This window comes from Scyliorhinus torazame, chromosome 30 (genome assembly GCF_047496885.1).
Source record: "Scyliorhinus torazame isolate Kashiwa2021f chromosome 30, sScyTor2.1, whole genome shotgun sequence".
Classification (NCBI taxonomy): domain Eukaryota; kingdom Metazoa; phylum Chordata; class Chondrichthyes; order Carcharhiniformes; family Scyliorhinidae; genus Scyliorhinus; species Scyliorhinus torazame.
Genome location: NC_092736.1, coordinates 3766669 through 3778741, shown reverse-complemented (window position 1 = coordinate 3778741; position 12073 = coordinate 3766669). Strand labels below are relative to the sequence as shown.

The 12073-nt window shown below is 59.9% G+C and overlaps 1 protein-coding gene across 1 annotated transcript in view; it reads left to right on the top strand.

Moving 5' to 3' along the window:
* Positions 1–1795: 1795 nt before the first annotated feature.
* Positions 1796–12073, top strand: part of lingo1a (leucine rich repeat and Ig domain containing 1a) — a 981364-nt gene continuing 971086 nt past the window's right edge. The window contains exon 1 of the transcript XR_011938493.1: positions 1796–2311. The gene's annotated coding sequence lies outside the window, so the exon portion shown is untranslated. The remainder of the gene's footprint in view (positions 2312–12073) is intronic.

Genomic DNA, 12073 nt, shown 5'->3' with positions numbered 1-12073 from the left:
GCACTGCAGACTGACACATACTGTATCGCACTTTGTGTAATCTCAAAGTTGAACTGTTGGTTGAAGGCACTTTTATGAATTTTATCAATAAAATATATTTTTGGAAAACATTTTCTTTCCACCTTTCCTGGGATGTGGATGTCGCTGGCTAGGCCCAGCATTTATTTCACATCCCTAATGGGAAGGTGGGGGTGAGCTGCCTTCTTGAACATCTGCAGTCCCTGAGGTGTAGGTACACCCACTGTGCTGTTAGGGAGGGAATTCCAGGATTTTGACCCAGCGACAGTGAAGGAACAGCGGATATATTTCCAAGTCAGGTTGGTGAGTGACTCGGAGGGGAACCTCCAGGTGGCGGGGGTCCCAGGTACCTCAGTTGGCTGGATGGCTGGTTTGCGATGCAGAGCGATGGCGACAACGTGAGTTCAATTCCCACACCAGCTGAGTTTATTCATGAAGGCCCCGCCTTCTCAACCTTGCCCCTTGCCTGAGGTGTGGTGACCCTCAGGTTAAATCACCACCAATCAGCTCTCCCCCCTTGAAGGGTGGTGGGCAGCACAGTAGCACAAGTGGGTAGCACTGTGGCTTCACAGCGCCAGGGTCCCAGGTTCGATTCCCCGCTGGGTCACTGTCAGTGCGGAGTCTGCACGTTCTCCCCGTGTGTGCGTGGGTTTCCTCCGGGTGCTCCGGTTTCCTCCCACAGTCCAAAGACGTGCAGGTTAGGTGGATTGGCCATGCTCAATTGCCCATAGTGTCCAAAAGGTTAGGATGGGTTATTGGGTTACGGGGATAAGGTGGAAGTGAGGGCTTAAGTGGGTCGGTGCAGACTCGATGGGCCGAATGGCCTCCTTCTGCACTGTATGTTCTATGTGACATTTACATTTTAATTCTGAAGGGTAGATTTCCACAAATGCCAACCACACTTTGCCACCCACTGAATGTTTGCTTGTGAACGCGGGCAGGAGCCCTTCACTGAGTGGGCAGCACCCTTCCCTCCGTTAGAAATGTTTGAGTTGGTGCCTCACTCTGAAGATCTGGGCAGAGATCTCGCTGACACCCCAGTGCAGTACGGAAGGGGTGCTTTACTTACAGAGGTGCCAAATTTCAGGTGACGCCTTACACCGGTTCCCATGACACCCAGCTGCAGGCTTAACATCTTTTATTTGAGAGACCCCTTCCGAAAGTGAAGCGTTTAAAAACATCCCTGTGGGATGTTCCTGAGTTGACATTTCCTACATGCCAACAGTGACTAACAACCCTTGACAAAGTGTCCAATGGCTGGAAGCGCTTTGGACCCTCCCAAGGTCGTGGTCGGTGCTACACAAATGCAAATCTTTGTGGTTGTACAACGCCAGCCATCCCCACCTTCTGACAGCTGATGAGGAAGGCACCAAAGGCCACCTTGTCTGGTTGGGAGGTTGGTTTTTTGACAATCAGTCAAACATCGCCATCCCTCATCTGGCGGCAAACAAGCCAAGAGGGCAAAGGATTCTGAAACACGATTTGCTTTGAAAGTTGCTGTGAGGGTCCTGCCCCTGGGCTGGGTGCCCCTGGAGGTGCCAATGCCCGGAGAGGGGCATCACTACTGCCCAGGGAGTGAGGGTCAATCCTGGTGGGGTGGATAGTGAGGTGGTGATGGGTGGGTGGAGGGGGGGGGGGGGGGGGGGGTTCGCTCCAGTTTTGAAACTGTGGGTGCCAATTCTAGGGGGTGCCAGGCAGGACACAGGGGGTGTGGCTGAGGCTGTTATGTCCCTTTGCAGCCTCGCCAATTGCTAAGGCACACCATTGACTAGCAGGATTGGTGAGGAGCACACAGTCTGTGCAGCTGAATCTGTGTGAGGAGGCAGAGAACACTAGAGGTGTCCCCAGGGGAGGGGAGAGGGTTTTTTTTATATTGCTGTCAGCTGCAGGCACTGACTTTGTGGGAAATGTGAAGGAGCTGGTCAGATTGTGGCTGGGTTCTCTTGTTGTGTCCGGGGGCAGTTCACCCAGGACTGGGCTGGATTGAAGAGGGAGCCGAGCGGAGCCTGCCTTTCTCTCTCTGATTTGCCAAATGCTGGGGAGGGGGGAGAGACTGGCAGCCAGCACCCCGGACTCGGGTGGACGGCAGAATGTGTGAGTGAAGCTGCCGCGGTCTGTGTGCAATCACTGAGTGAGGGATGTCCCTGTGAAAGCAGCAGCCCAGCACCTCCCGAAGCCCGGAACCTGCCCATGCAGACTGGCACAGAGACGCTGAGCAGCCGGAGGGAGCAATCCCCCCTCTTCTGGATGTTATATTGGAGCGGGACCGGCAAAGGAGAGATTCAGCACCGCGGTGAGTGTGAGCAATGGAGACAAGCCCACTGTGCGTCTGTGTGTGTGTGTGTGAGCGGAGAGGCTGTGGAGATGTGTGTCTGTGTATCCAAATGTGTATCTGTATGTGTACATGTCGATGTGTGTACATGTTTACATGTGTGTTCTTCGTCTGTCTTGGTGCGTGTGTGTGTATATGTATGTGCACATGTGTCCATGTATGTGTCTATATGTGTGTGTGTGTGTATTTGTGTATGTGTATATATGTGACTAGATGTACATGTGTGAATAAGTGTGTGTATGTGTGTTGCCTGCATGTTTAACTGGCGCTTTCAGCTCTTTGCGTGGGAACAAGAGAGTGTGAGAGAGAGTGTGTATGAGAGAGAGTGTGTGAGAGTGTGAGAGTGTGTGAGAGAGAGACTGTGAGAGAGACTGTGAGAGAGAGTGTGAGAGAGTGTGTGTGAGAGAGTGTGTGAGAGTGCGTGAGTGTGAGAGAGAGTGTGAGAGAGTGTGTGAGAGAGAGTGCGTGAGAGTGTGTGTGTGAGAGAGAGACAGAGTGTGTGTGAGAGTGTGTGAGAGAGAGAGAGGGAGTGTGTGAGAGAGAGTGTGTTTGAGAGAGACAGAGAGAGTGTGTGTGTGAGAGAGAGAGAGAGAGACACTGAGCAAATCAGCTTTGCCTCAAGAGGCTTAAAGGACTAAATTTAATTTGATTATGTGAGTAGACATAATATTGGTGTTATTGTGAGGTGCATATTCATCAGATCTGGCTCTGGGTAATGACAGGGAATGGGAAGGATAGATAACTGACACTGTGTCCCAAGCGGAGAGGACAGGGTCGGAGTGACAGACACATATCAGATCAACATCTCCACAAATATCACAACAATCTCCCATCACATCTCTGCAACTTTGCAGCAAACTATCCAGGCTGGGCTGCAGGGGGCTGCTCCCCTCTTCAGCCCATGTCCGGGGGTGGGGATTGGGCACAGAGGGTGACACAGGAGCTGCCGAATGCCTGTCACCCAGCAAGGACAGAGAGAGAGGGAGAGGGGAAGGCAGCAGCTCCCTGTCCCTGGGGGAGGAGAGAGCTAGCTGGGGTGGAGAGGGAGGCTGTGCGTAGGGGAGAGGGGGGGGGGGCTGTGTGTGGGGATGAGGGGAGCTGTGTGTGGGGGTGAGGGGGGCTGTGTGTGGGGGTGAGGGGGACTGTGTGTGGGGGAGAGGGGGCTGTGTGTGGGGGAGAGGGGGGCTGTGTTTGAGGGAGAGGGGCCTGTGTGTGGGGAGGGCGGCTGTGTGTGGGGGTGGGGGCTGTGTGTGGGGGAGAGGGGGGCTGTGTGTGGGGGACAGGGGGCTGTGTGTGGGGGTGAGGGGGGCTGTGTGGGGGGAGAGGGGGGCTGTGTGGGGGGATGAGGGGGACTGTGTGTGGGGGAGAGGGGACTGTGTGTGGGGGTGAGGGGGACTGTGTGAGGGGGAGAGGGGGGCCTGTGTTTGAGGGAAAGGGGCCTGTGTGTGGGGGAGGGGGCTGTGTGTAGGGGAGGGGGGCTGTATGTGGGAGAAAGGGGGCTGTGTGTGGGGGTGAGGGCTGCGTGTGGGGGAGAGGGGGCTTGGTGTGGGGGAGAGGGGTCTGTGTGTGGGGGAGAGGGGAAGCTGTGTGTGGGGGAGAGGGGGGCTGTGTGTGGGGGTGAGGGGGGCTGTGTGTGGGGGTGAGGGGGGCTGCGTGTGTGGGGGTGAGGGGAGGCTGTGTGTGGGGGTGAGAGGAGGCTGTGTATGGGGGTGAGGGGGAGCTGCGTGTGTGGGGGCGAGGGGAGGCTGTGTGTGGGGGTGAGGAGAGGCTGTGTGTCGGGGTGAGGGGGGCTGCGTGAGTGGGGGTGAGGGGGGCTGTGTGTGTGGCTCAGGGGGCTGTGTGTGGGGAGAGGGGGGCTGTGTGTGGGGAGGGGGCTGTGTGTGGGGGAGAGGGGGCTGTGTGTAGGGGTGGGGGGCTGTGTGTGCGGGAGAGGGGGCTGTGTGTGGGGAGGGGGCTGTGTGTGGGGGGGAGAGGGGGCTGTGTGTAGGGGAGAGGGGGGCAGTGTGTGGGGGAGAGGGGGGCTGTGTATGGGGAGGGGGCTGTGTGTGTGGGGGAGAGGGGGCTGTGTGTAGGGGTGTGGGCTGTGTGTGGGGGGGAGAGGGGGCTGTGTGTAGGGGTGGGGGCTGTGTGTGTGGGGGAGAGGGGGCTGTGTGTGGGGGGCTGTGTTTGGGAAGAGGGGCCTGTGTGTGGGGGAGGGGGTCTGTGTGGGGGGGAGAGGGGGCTGTGTGTAGGGGTGGGGGCTGTGTGTGTGGGGGAGAGGGGGCTGTGTGTGGGGGGCTGTGTTTGGGAAGAGGGGCCTGTGTGTGGGGGAGGGGGTCTGTGTGTGGGGGAGAGGGGGTTGTGGGTGGGGGAGGGGGCTGTGGGTGGGGAGGGGGGCTGTGTGTGTGGGGGAGAGGGGGCTGTGTGTGTGGGGGTGGGGGCTGTGTGTGGGGGTGGGGGCTGTGGGGGTGGAGGGCTGTGTGTGTGAGGGTGGGGGGCTGTGTGTGTGGGGGTGGGGGGCTGTGTGTGTGGGGGTGGGGGGGCTGTGTGTGGGGGAGAGGGGGGCTGTGTGTGGGGGAGAGGGGGGGCTGTGTGTGGAGGTCAGGGGGGCTGTGTGTGGGGGAGATGGGGGGCTGCGTGTGGGAGTGAGGGGGGGCTGTGTGTTGGGGTGAGGGGGGCTGTGTTTTGGGGTGAGGGGGGTCTGTGTGTTGGGGTGAGGGGAGGCTGTGTGAGGGGGAGGGAAGGCTGTGTGTGGGGGGAGGGAAGGCTGTGACTGGGAGTGGGGGGGGGCTGTGTGTTGGGGTGAGGGGGGCTGTGTTTTGGGGTGAGGGGGGTCTGTGTGTTGGGGTGAGGGGAGGCCATGTGTGGGGTGAGGGAGGCTGTGTGTCGGGGAGGGAAGGCTGTGTGTGGGGTGAGGGAGGCTGTGTGAGGGAGTGAGGGGAGGCTGTGGGTGGGCTGAGGGAGGCTGTGTGTGGGGTTGAGGGGAGGCTGTGGGTGGGGTGAGGGAGGCTGTGGGTGGGGTGAGGGAGGCTGTGTGTGGGGGGAGGGTGTGTGTCTGTAGGGATGAGGGGAGGCTGTGTGTGTGGGGAGGGATGGCTGTGTGTGGGGGTGAGGGGAGGCTGTGTGTGGGAGTGAGGGGGGTTGTGTGTGGGGGGAGGGAAGGCTGTGTGTGGGGGGAGGGAAGGCTGTGTGTGGGGGTGAGGGGAGGCTCTGTGTGGGGGTAGGGAAGGCTGTGTGTGGGGGGGAGGGGAGGCTGTGTGTGGGGGGAGGGGAGGCTGTGTGTGGGAGTGAGGGGGGCTGTGTGGGGGGAGGGAGGCTCTGTGTGGGGGTGAGGGAGGCTTTGTGTGGGGTTGAGGGAGGCTGTGTGTGGGGGTGAGGGAGTCTCTGTGTGGGGGTGAGGGAGGCTCTCTGTGGGGGTGAGGGAGGCTGTGTGTGGGGGTGAGGGGAGGCTGTGTGTGGTGGTGAGGGGAGGCTGTGTGTGGGGGTGAGGGGAGGCTGTGTGTGTGGGTTGAGGGAGGCTGTGTGTGGGAGTGAGGGTAGGCTGTGTGTGGGGGGAGGGAGGCTGTGGGTGGTGGTGAGGGAGGCTCTGTGTGGGGGTGAGGGAGGCTGTGTGTGGGGGTGAGGGAGGCTGTGTGTGGGGGTGAGGGGAGGCTGTGTGTGGGGGGAGGGAGGCTCTGTGTGGGGGTGAGGGAGGCTGTGTGTGGGGGTGAGGGAGGCTCTGTGTGGGGGTGAGGGAGGCTGTGTGTGGGGGTGAGGGGAGGCTGTGTGTGGGGGGAGGGAGGCTCAGTGTGGGGTTGAGGGAGGCTGTGTGTGGGGGGAGGGAGGCTCTGTGTGGGGGTGAGGGAGGCTGTGTGTGGGGGTGAGGGGAGGCTGTGTGTGGGGGTGAGGGAGGCTCTGTGTGGGGGTGAGGGAGGCTGTGGTGGGGGTGAGGGAGGCTGTGTGTTGGAGTGAGTGGAGGCTCTCTGTGGGGGTGAGGGAGGCTGTGTGTTGGGGTGAGGGGAGGCTGTGTGTGGGGGTGAGGGGATGCTGTGTGTGGGGGTGAGGGGAGGCTGTGTGTGGGGGTGAGGGGAGGCTGTGTGTGGGGGTGAGGGAGGCTGTGTGTTGGGGTGAGGGGAGGCTGTGTGTGGGGGTGAGGGGATGCTGTGTGTGGGGGTGAGGGGAGGCTGTGTGTGGGGGTGAGGGAGGCTCTGTGTGGGGGGGAGGGAGGCTGTGTGTGGGGGGTGAGGGGAAGCTGTGTGTGGGGGTGAGGGAGTCTCTGTGTGGGGGTGAGGGAGGCTGTGTGTGGGGGGGGAGGGGAGGCTGTGTGTGGGGGTGAGGGAGGCTGTGTGTGGGGGTGAGGGGAGGCTGTGTGTGGGGGTGAGGGGAGGCTCTGTGTGGGGGGAGGGTGGCTGTGTGTGGCGGTAAGGGGAGGCTGTGTGTGGGGGTGAGGGGAAGCTGTGTGTGGGGGGGAGGGGAGGCTGTGTGTGGGGGGGAGGGGAGGCTGTGTGTGGGGGTGAGGGAGTCTCTGTGTGGGGGTGAGGGAGGCTGTGTGTGGGGGTGAGGGAGTCTCTGTGTGGGGGTGAGGGAGGCTGTGTGTGGGGGGGAGGGGAGGCTGTGTGTGGGGGTGAGGGGAGGCTGTGTGTGGGGGTGAGGGGAGGCTGTGTGTGGGGGTGAGGGGAGGCTCTGTGTGGGGGGAGGGGGGCTGTGTGTGGCGGTAAGGGGAGGCTGTGTGTGGCGGTGAGGGGAAGTTGTGTGTGGGGGTGAGGGGAAGCTGTGTGTGGGGGGGGGGAGGCTGTGTGTGGGGGTGAGGGAGGCTGTGTGTGGGGGTGAGGGAGGCTGTGTGTGGGGGTGAGGGAGTCTCTGTGTGGGGGTGAGGGAGGCTGTGTGTGGGGGTGAGGGTGACCAGGAGGCACTAACCCAGCTGGGAAGCAGAATCAAGGGATACGGAGCAGCTTGTTTTTGACTTTGACGTGTGGGTGTGAACAGGGCCGGGCTGGGGATGGAGCTCAGCAGCTCGGGGGCACAGGCTGACATTGAGAATAGCGCAGAAAGCCCGAGTGAGCGGAGGTTTGATTGCTGAAAATGTCCAGCCAGAGAAGCTCAGAGAGAGGAGAGGGGGAGAGAAACTGAATTCTTCACAAATCAAATCAAACCCCTTCCCTCGCCCGCTCCCCTCTGTGAAAACCATCCCCCATCTCATCCTCCTGCCTGGCTTGCAATTCGTGTTATTTAAAATGAGCAGTTTCCCGAAACACTGCGTGTTTGTGATGTTCCCCATTGACTGTTTGCAAAGACTTTAAAATTCTATCAGCTGAACCACAAAAAGCTGCCTCGCCAATGATACTGTGCCAGTGAGCAGACATCAGGCTGGGGGTGCAAGCGGATGCAACATGGTTGCGGGAATTTGTGTGGAATCCATGATGGTTACAGTGGCAGTGTTTACACAGGACTGGCCCTCTGACCAGGCCTCACACACCCCACTTCTGCACTGTCAGAGGGTCAGTACCGAGGGAGTGCCGCACTGTCAGAGGGTCAGTACTGAGGGAGTGCCGCACTGTCAGAGGGTCAGTACTGAGGGAGTGCCGCACTGTCAGAGGGTCAGTACTGAGGGAGTGCCGCACTGTCCGAGGGTCAGTGCTGAGGGAGTGCTGTACTGTCAGAGGGTCAGTACTGAGGGAGTGCCGCACTGGTGCCGCACTGTCAGAGGATCAGTACTGAGGGAGTGCCGCACTGTCAGAGGGTCAGTACTGAGGGAGTGCCGCACTGTCCGAGGGTCAGTGCTGAGGGAGTGCTGTACTGTCAGAGGGTCAGTACTGAGGGAGTGCTGCACTGTCAGAGGGTCAGTACTGAGGGAGTGCTGCACTGCCAGAGGGTCAGGACTGAGGGAGTGTTGCACTGTCAGAGGGTCAGTACTAAGGGAGTGCTGCACTGTCAGAGGGCCAGTACTGAGGGAATGCTGCACTGTCAGAGGGTCAGTACTGAGGGAGCGCTGCACTGCCAGAGGGTCAGTACTGAGCGAGTGCTGCACTGTCCGAGGGTCAGTACTGAGGAAGTGCTGCACTGTCAGAGGGTCAGTACTGAGGGAGTGCTGCACTGTCAGAGGTTCAGTACTGAGGGAGAGTTGCACTGTCAGAGGGTCAGTACTGAGGGAGTGCCGCACTGTCAGAGGGTCAGTACTGAGGGAGTGCCGCACTGTCAGAGGGTCAGTACTGAGGGAGTGCCGTACTGTCAGAGGGTCAGTACTGAGGGAGTGCTGCACTGTCGGTGGGTCAGTACTGAGGAAGTGCTGCACTGTCAGAGGTTCAGTACTGAGGGAGTGCTGCACTGTCAGAGGGTCAGTACTGAGGGAGTGCTGCACTGTCAGAGGGTCAGTACTGAGGGAGTGCCGCACTGTCAGAGGGTCAGTACTGAGGGAGTGCCGCACTCTCAGAGGGTCAGTACTGAGGGAGTGCCGCACTGTCAGAGGGTCAGTGCTGAGGGAGTGCTGCACTGTCAGAGTGTCAGTACTGAGGGAGTGCTGCACTGTCAGAGGGCCATTAGTGAGGGAGTGCTGCACTGTCAGAGGATCTGTACTGAGGGAGCGCTGCACTGTCAGAGGGCCATTACTGAGGGAGTGCTGCACTGTCGGTGGGTCAGTACTGAGGTAGTGCTGCACTGTCGGGTGTGTCAGTGCTGAGGGAGTGCTGCACTGTCAGAGGGCCAGTACTGAGGGAGTGCTGCACTGTCAGAGGGTCAGTACTGAGGGAGTGCTTCACTGTCAGAGGGTCAGTGCTGAGGGAGTGCTGCACTGTCGGCTGTGTCAGTACTGAGGGAGTGCCGCACTGTCAGAGGGTCAGTACTGAGGGAGTGCCGCACTGTCAGAGGGTCAGCACTGAGGGAGTGCTGCACTGTCAGAGGGTCAGTACTGAGGGAGTGCTGCGCTGTCGGGTGTGTCAGTACTGAGGGAGTGCCGCACTGTCAGAGAGTCAGAACTGAGGGAGTGCCGCACTGTCAGAGGGTCAGTACTGAGGGAGTGCTGCACTGTCAGAGGGTCAGTACTGAGGGAGTGCTGCACTGTCAGAGGGTCAGTACTGAGGGAGTGCCGCACTGTCAGAGTGTCAGTACTGAGGGAGTGCCGCACTGTCAGAGGGTCAGTACTGAGGGAGTGCTGCACTGTCAGAGGGTCAGTACTGAGGGAGTGCCGCACTGTCAGAGGGTCAGTACTGAGGAAGTGCTGCACTGTCAGAGGGTCAGTACTGAGGGAGTGCTGCACTGTCAGAGGGTCAGTACTGAGGGAGTGCTGCACTGTCAGAGGGTCAGTACTGAGGGAGTGCCGCACTGTCAGAGGGTCAGTGCTGAGGGAGTGCTGTACTGTCGGGTATCTCAGTGCTGAGGGAGTGCCGCACTGTCAGAGGGTCAGTACTGAGGGAGTGCCGCACTTTCAGAGGGTCAGTGCTGAGGGAGTGCTGCACTGTCGGGTGTGTCAGTGCTGAGGGAGTGCTGCACTGTCAGAGGGTCAGTACTGAGGGAGTGCTGCACTGTGAGAGGGTCAGTACTGAGGGAGTGCTTCACTGTCAGAGGGTCAGTGCTGAGGGAGTGCTGCACTGTCGGCTGTGTCAGTACTGGGGGAGTGCCGCACTGTCAGAGAGTCAGTACTGAGGGAGTGCCGCACTGTCAGAGGGTCAGCACTGAGGGAGTGCTGCACTGTCAGAGGGTCAGTACTGAGGGAGTGCTGCACTGTCAGGTGTGTCATTACTGAGGGAGTGCCGCACTGTCAGAGGGTCAGTACTGAGGGAGTGCCGCACTGTCAGAGGGTCAGCACTGAGGGAGTGCTGCACTGTCAGAGGGTCAGTACTGAGGGAGTGCTGCACTGTCAGGTGTGTCATTACTGAGGGAGTGCCGCACTGTCAGAGGGTCAGCACTGAGGGAGTGCTGCACTGTCAGAGGGTCAGTACTGAGGGAGTGCTGCACTGTCAGGTGTGTCATTACTGAGGGAGTGCCGCACTGTCAGAGAGTCAGTACTGAGGGAGTGCCGCACTGTCAGAGGGTCAGTACTGAGGGAGTGCTGCACTGTCAGAGGGTCAGTACTGAGGGAGTGCTGCACTGTCAGAGGGTCAGTACTGAGGGAGTGCCGCACTGTCAGAGGGTCAGTACTGAGGGAGTGCTGCACTGTCAGAGGGTCAGTACTGAGGGAGTGCTGCACTGTCAGAGGGTCAGTACTGAGGGTGTGCCGCACTGTCGGGTGTGTCAGTACTGAGGGAGTGCTGCACTGTCAGAGGGTCAGTACTGAGGGAGTGCTGCACTGTCAGAGAGTCAGTACTGAGGGAGTGCCGCACTGTCAGAGGGTCAGTACTGAGGGAGTGCTGCACTGTCAGATGGTCAGTGCTGAGGGAGTGCTGCACTATCGGGTGTGTCAGTGCTGAGGGATGGCCGCACTGTCAGAGGTTCAGTACTGAGGGAGTGCTGCACTGTCAGAGGGTCAGTACTGAGGGAGAGCTTCACTGTCAGAGGGTCAGTGCTGAGGGAGTGCTGCACTGTCAGCTGTGTCAGTACTGAGGGAGTGCCGCACTGTCAGAGGGTCAGTACTGAGGGAGTGCCGTACTGTCAGAGGGTCAGTACTGAGGGAGTGCTGCACTGTCGGTGGGTCAGTACTGAGGAAGTGCTGCACTGTCAGAGGTTCAGTACTGAGGGAGTGCTGCACTGTCAGAGGGTCAGTACTGAGGGAGTGCTGCACTGTCAGAGGGTCAGTACTGAAGGAGTGACGCACTGTCAGAGGGTCAGTGCTGAGGGAGTGCTGCACTGTCGGGTGTGTCAGTGCTGAGGGAGTGCTGCACTGTCAGAGGGTCAGTACTGAGGGAGTGCTGCACTGTGAGAGGGTAAGTACTGAGGGAGTGCTTCACTGTCAGAGGGTCAGTGCTGAGGGAGTGCTGCACTGTCGGCTGTGTCAGTACTGGGGGAGTGCCGCACTGTCAGAGAGTCCGTACTGAGGGAGTGCCGCACTGTCAGAGGGTCAGCACTGAGGGAGTGCTGCACTGTCAGAGGGTCAGTACTGAGGGAGTGCTGCACTGTCAGAGGGTCAGTGCTGAAGGAGTGCTGCACTGACGGGTGTGTCATTACTTAGGGAGTGCCGCACTGTCAGAGAGTCAGTACTGAGGGAGTGCCGCACTGTCAGAGGGTCAGTACTGAGGGAGTGCTGCACTGTCAGAGGGTCAGTACTGAGGGAGTGCTGCACTGTCAGAGGGTCAGTACTGAGGGAGTGCCGCACTGTCAGAGGGTCAGTACTGAGGGAGTGCTGCACTGTCAGAGGGTCAGTACTGAGGGAGTGCTGCACTGTCAGAGGGTCAGTACTGAGGGAGTGCCGCACTGTCGGGTGTGTCAGTACTGAGGGAGTGCTGCACTGTCAGAGGGTCAGTACTGAGGGAGTGCTGCACTGTCAGAGAGTCAGTACTGAGGGAGTGCCGCACTGTCAGAGGGTCAGTACTGAGGGAGTGCTGCACTGTCAGAGGGTCAGTACTGAGGGAGTGCTGCACTGTCAGATGGTCAGTGCTGAGGGAGTGCTGCACTGTTGGGTGTGTCAGTGCTGAGGGAGTGCTGCACTGTCAGAGGGTCAGTACTGAGGGAGTGCTGCACTGTCAGAGGGTCAGTACTGAGGGAGAGCTTCACTGTCAGAGGGTCAGTGCTGAGGGAGTGCTGCACTGTCAGCTGTGTCAGTACTGAGGGAGTGCCGCACTGTCAGAGAGTCAGTACTGAGGGAGTGCCGCACTGTCAGAGGGTCAGCACTGAGGG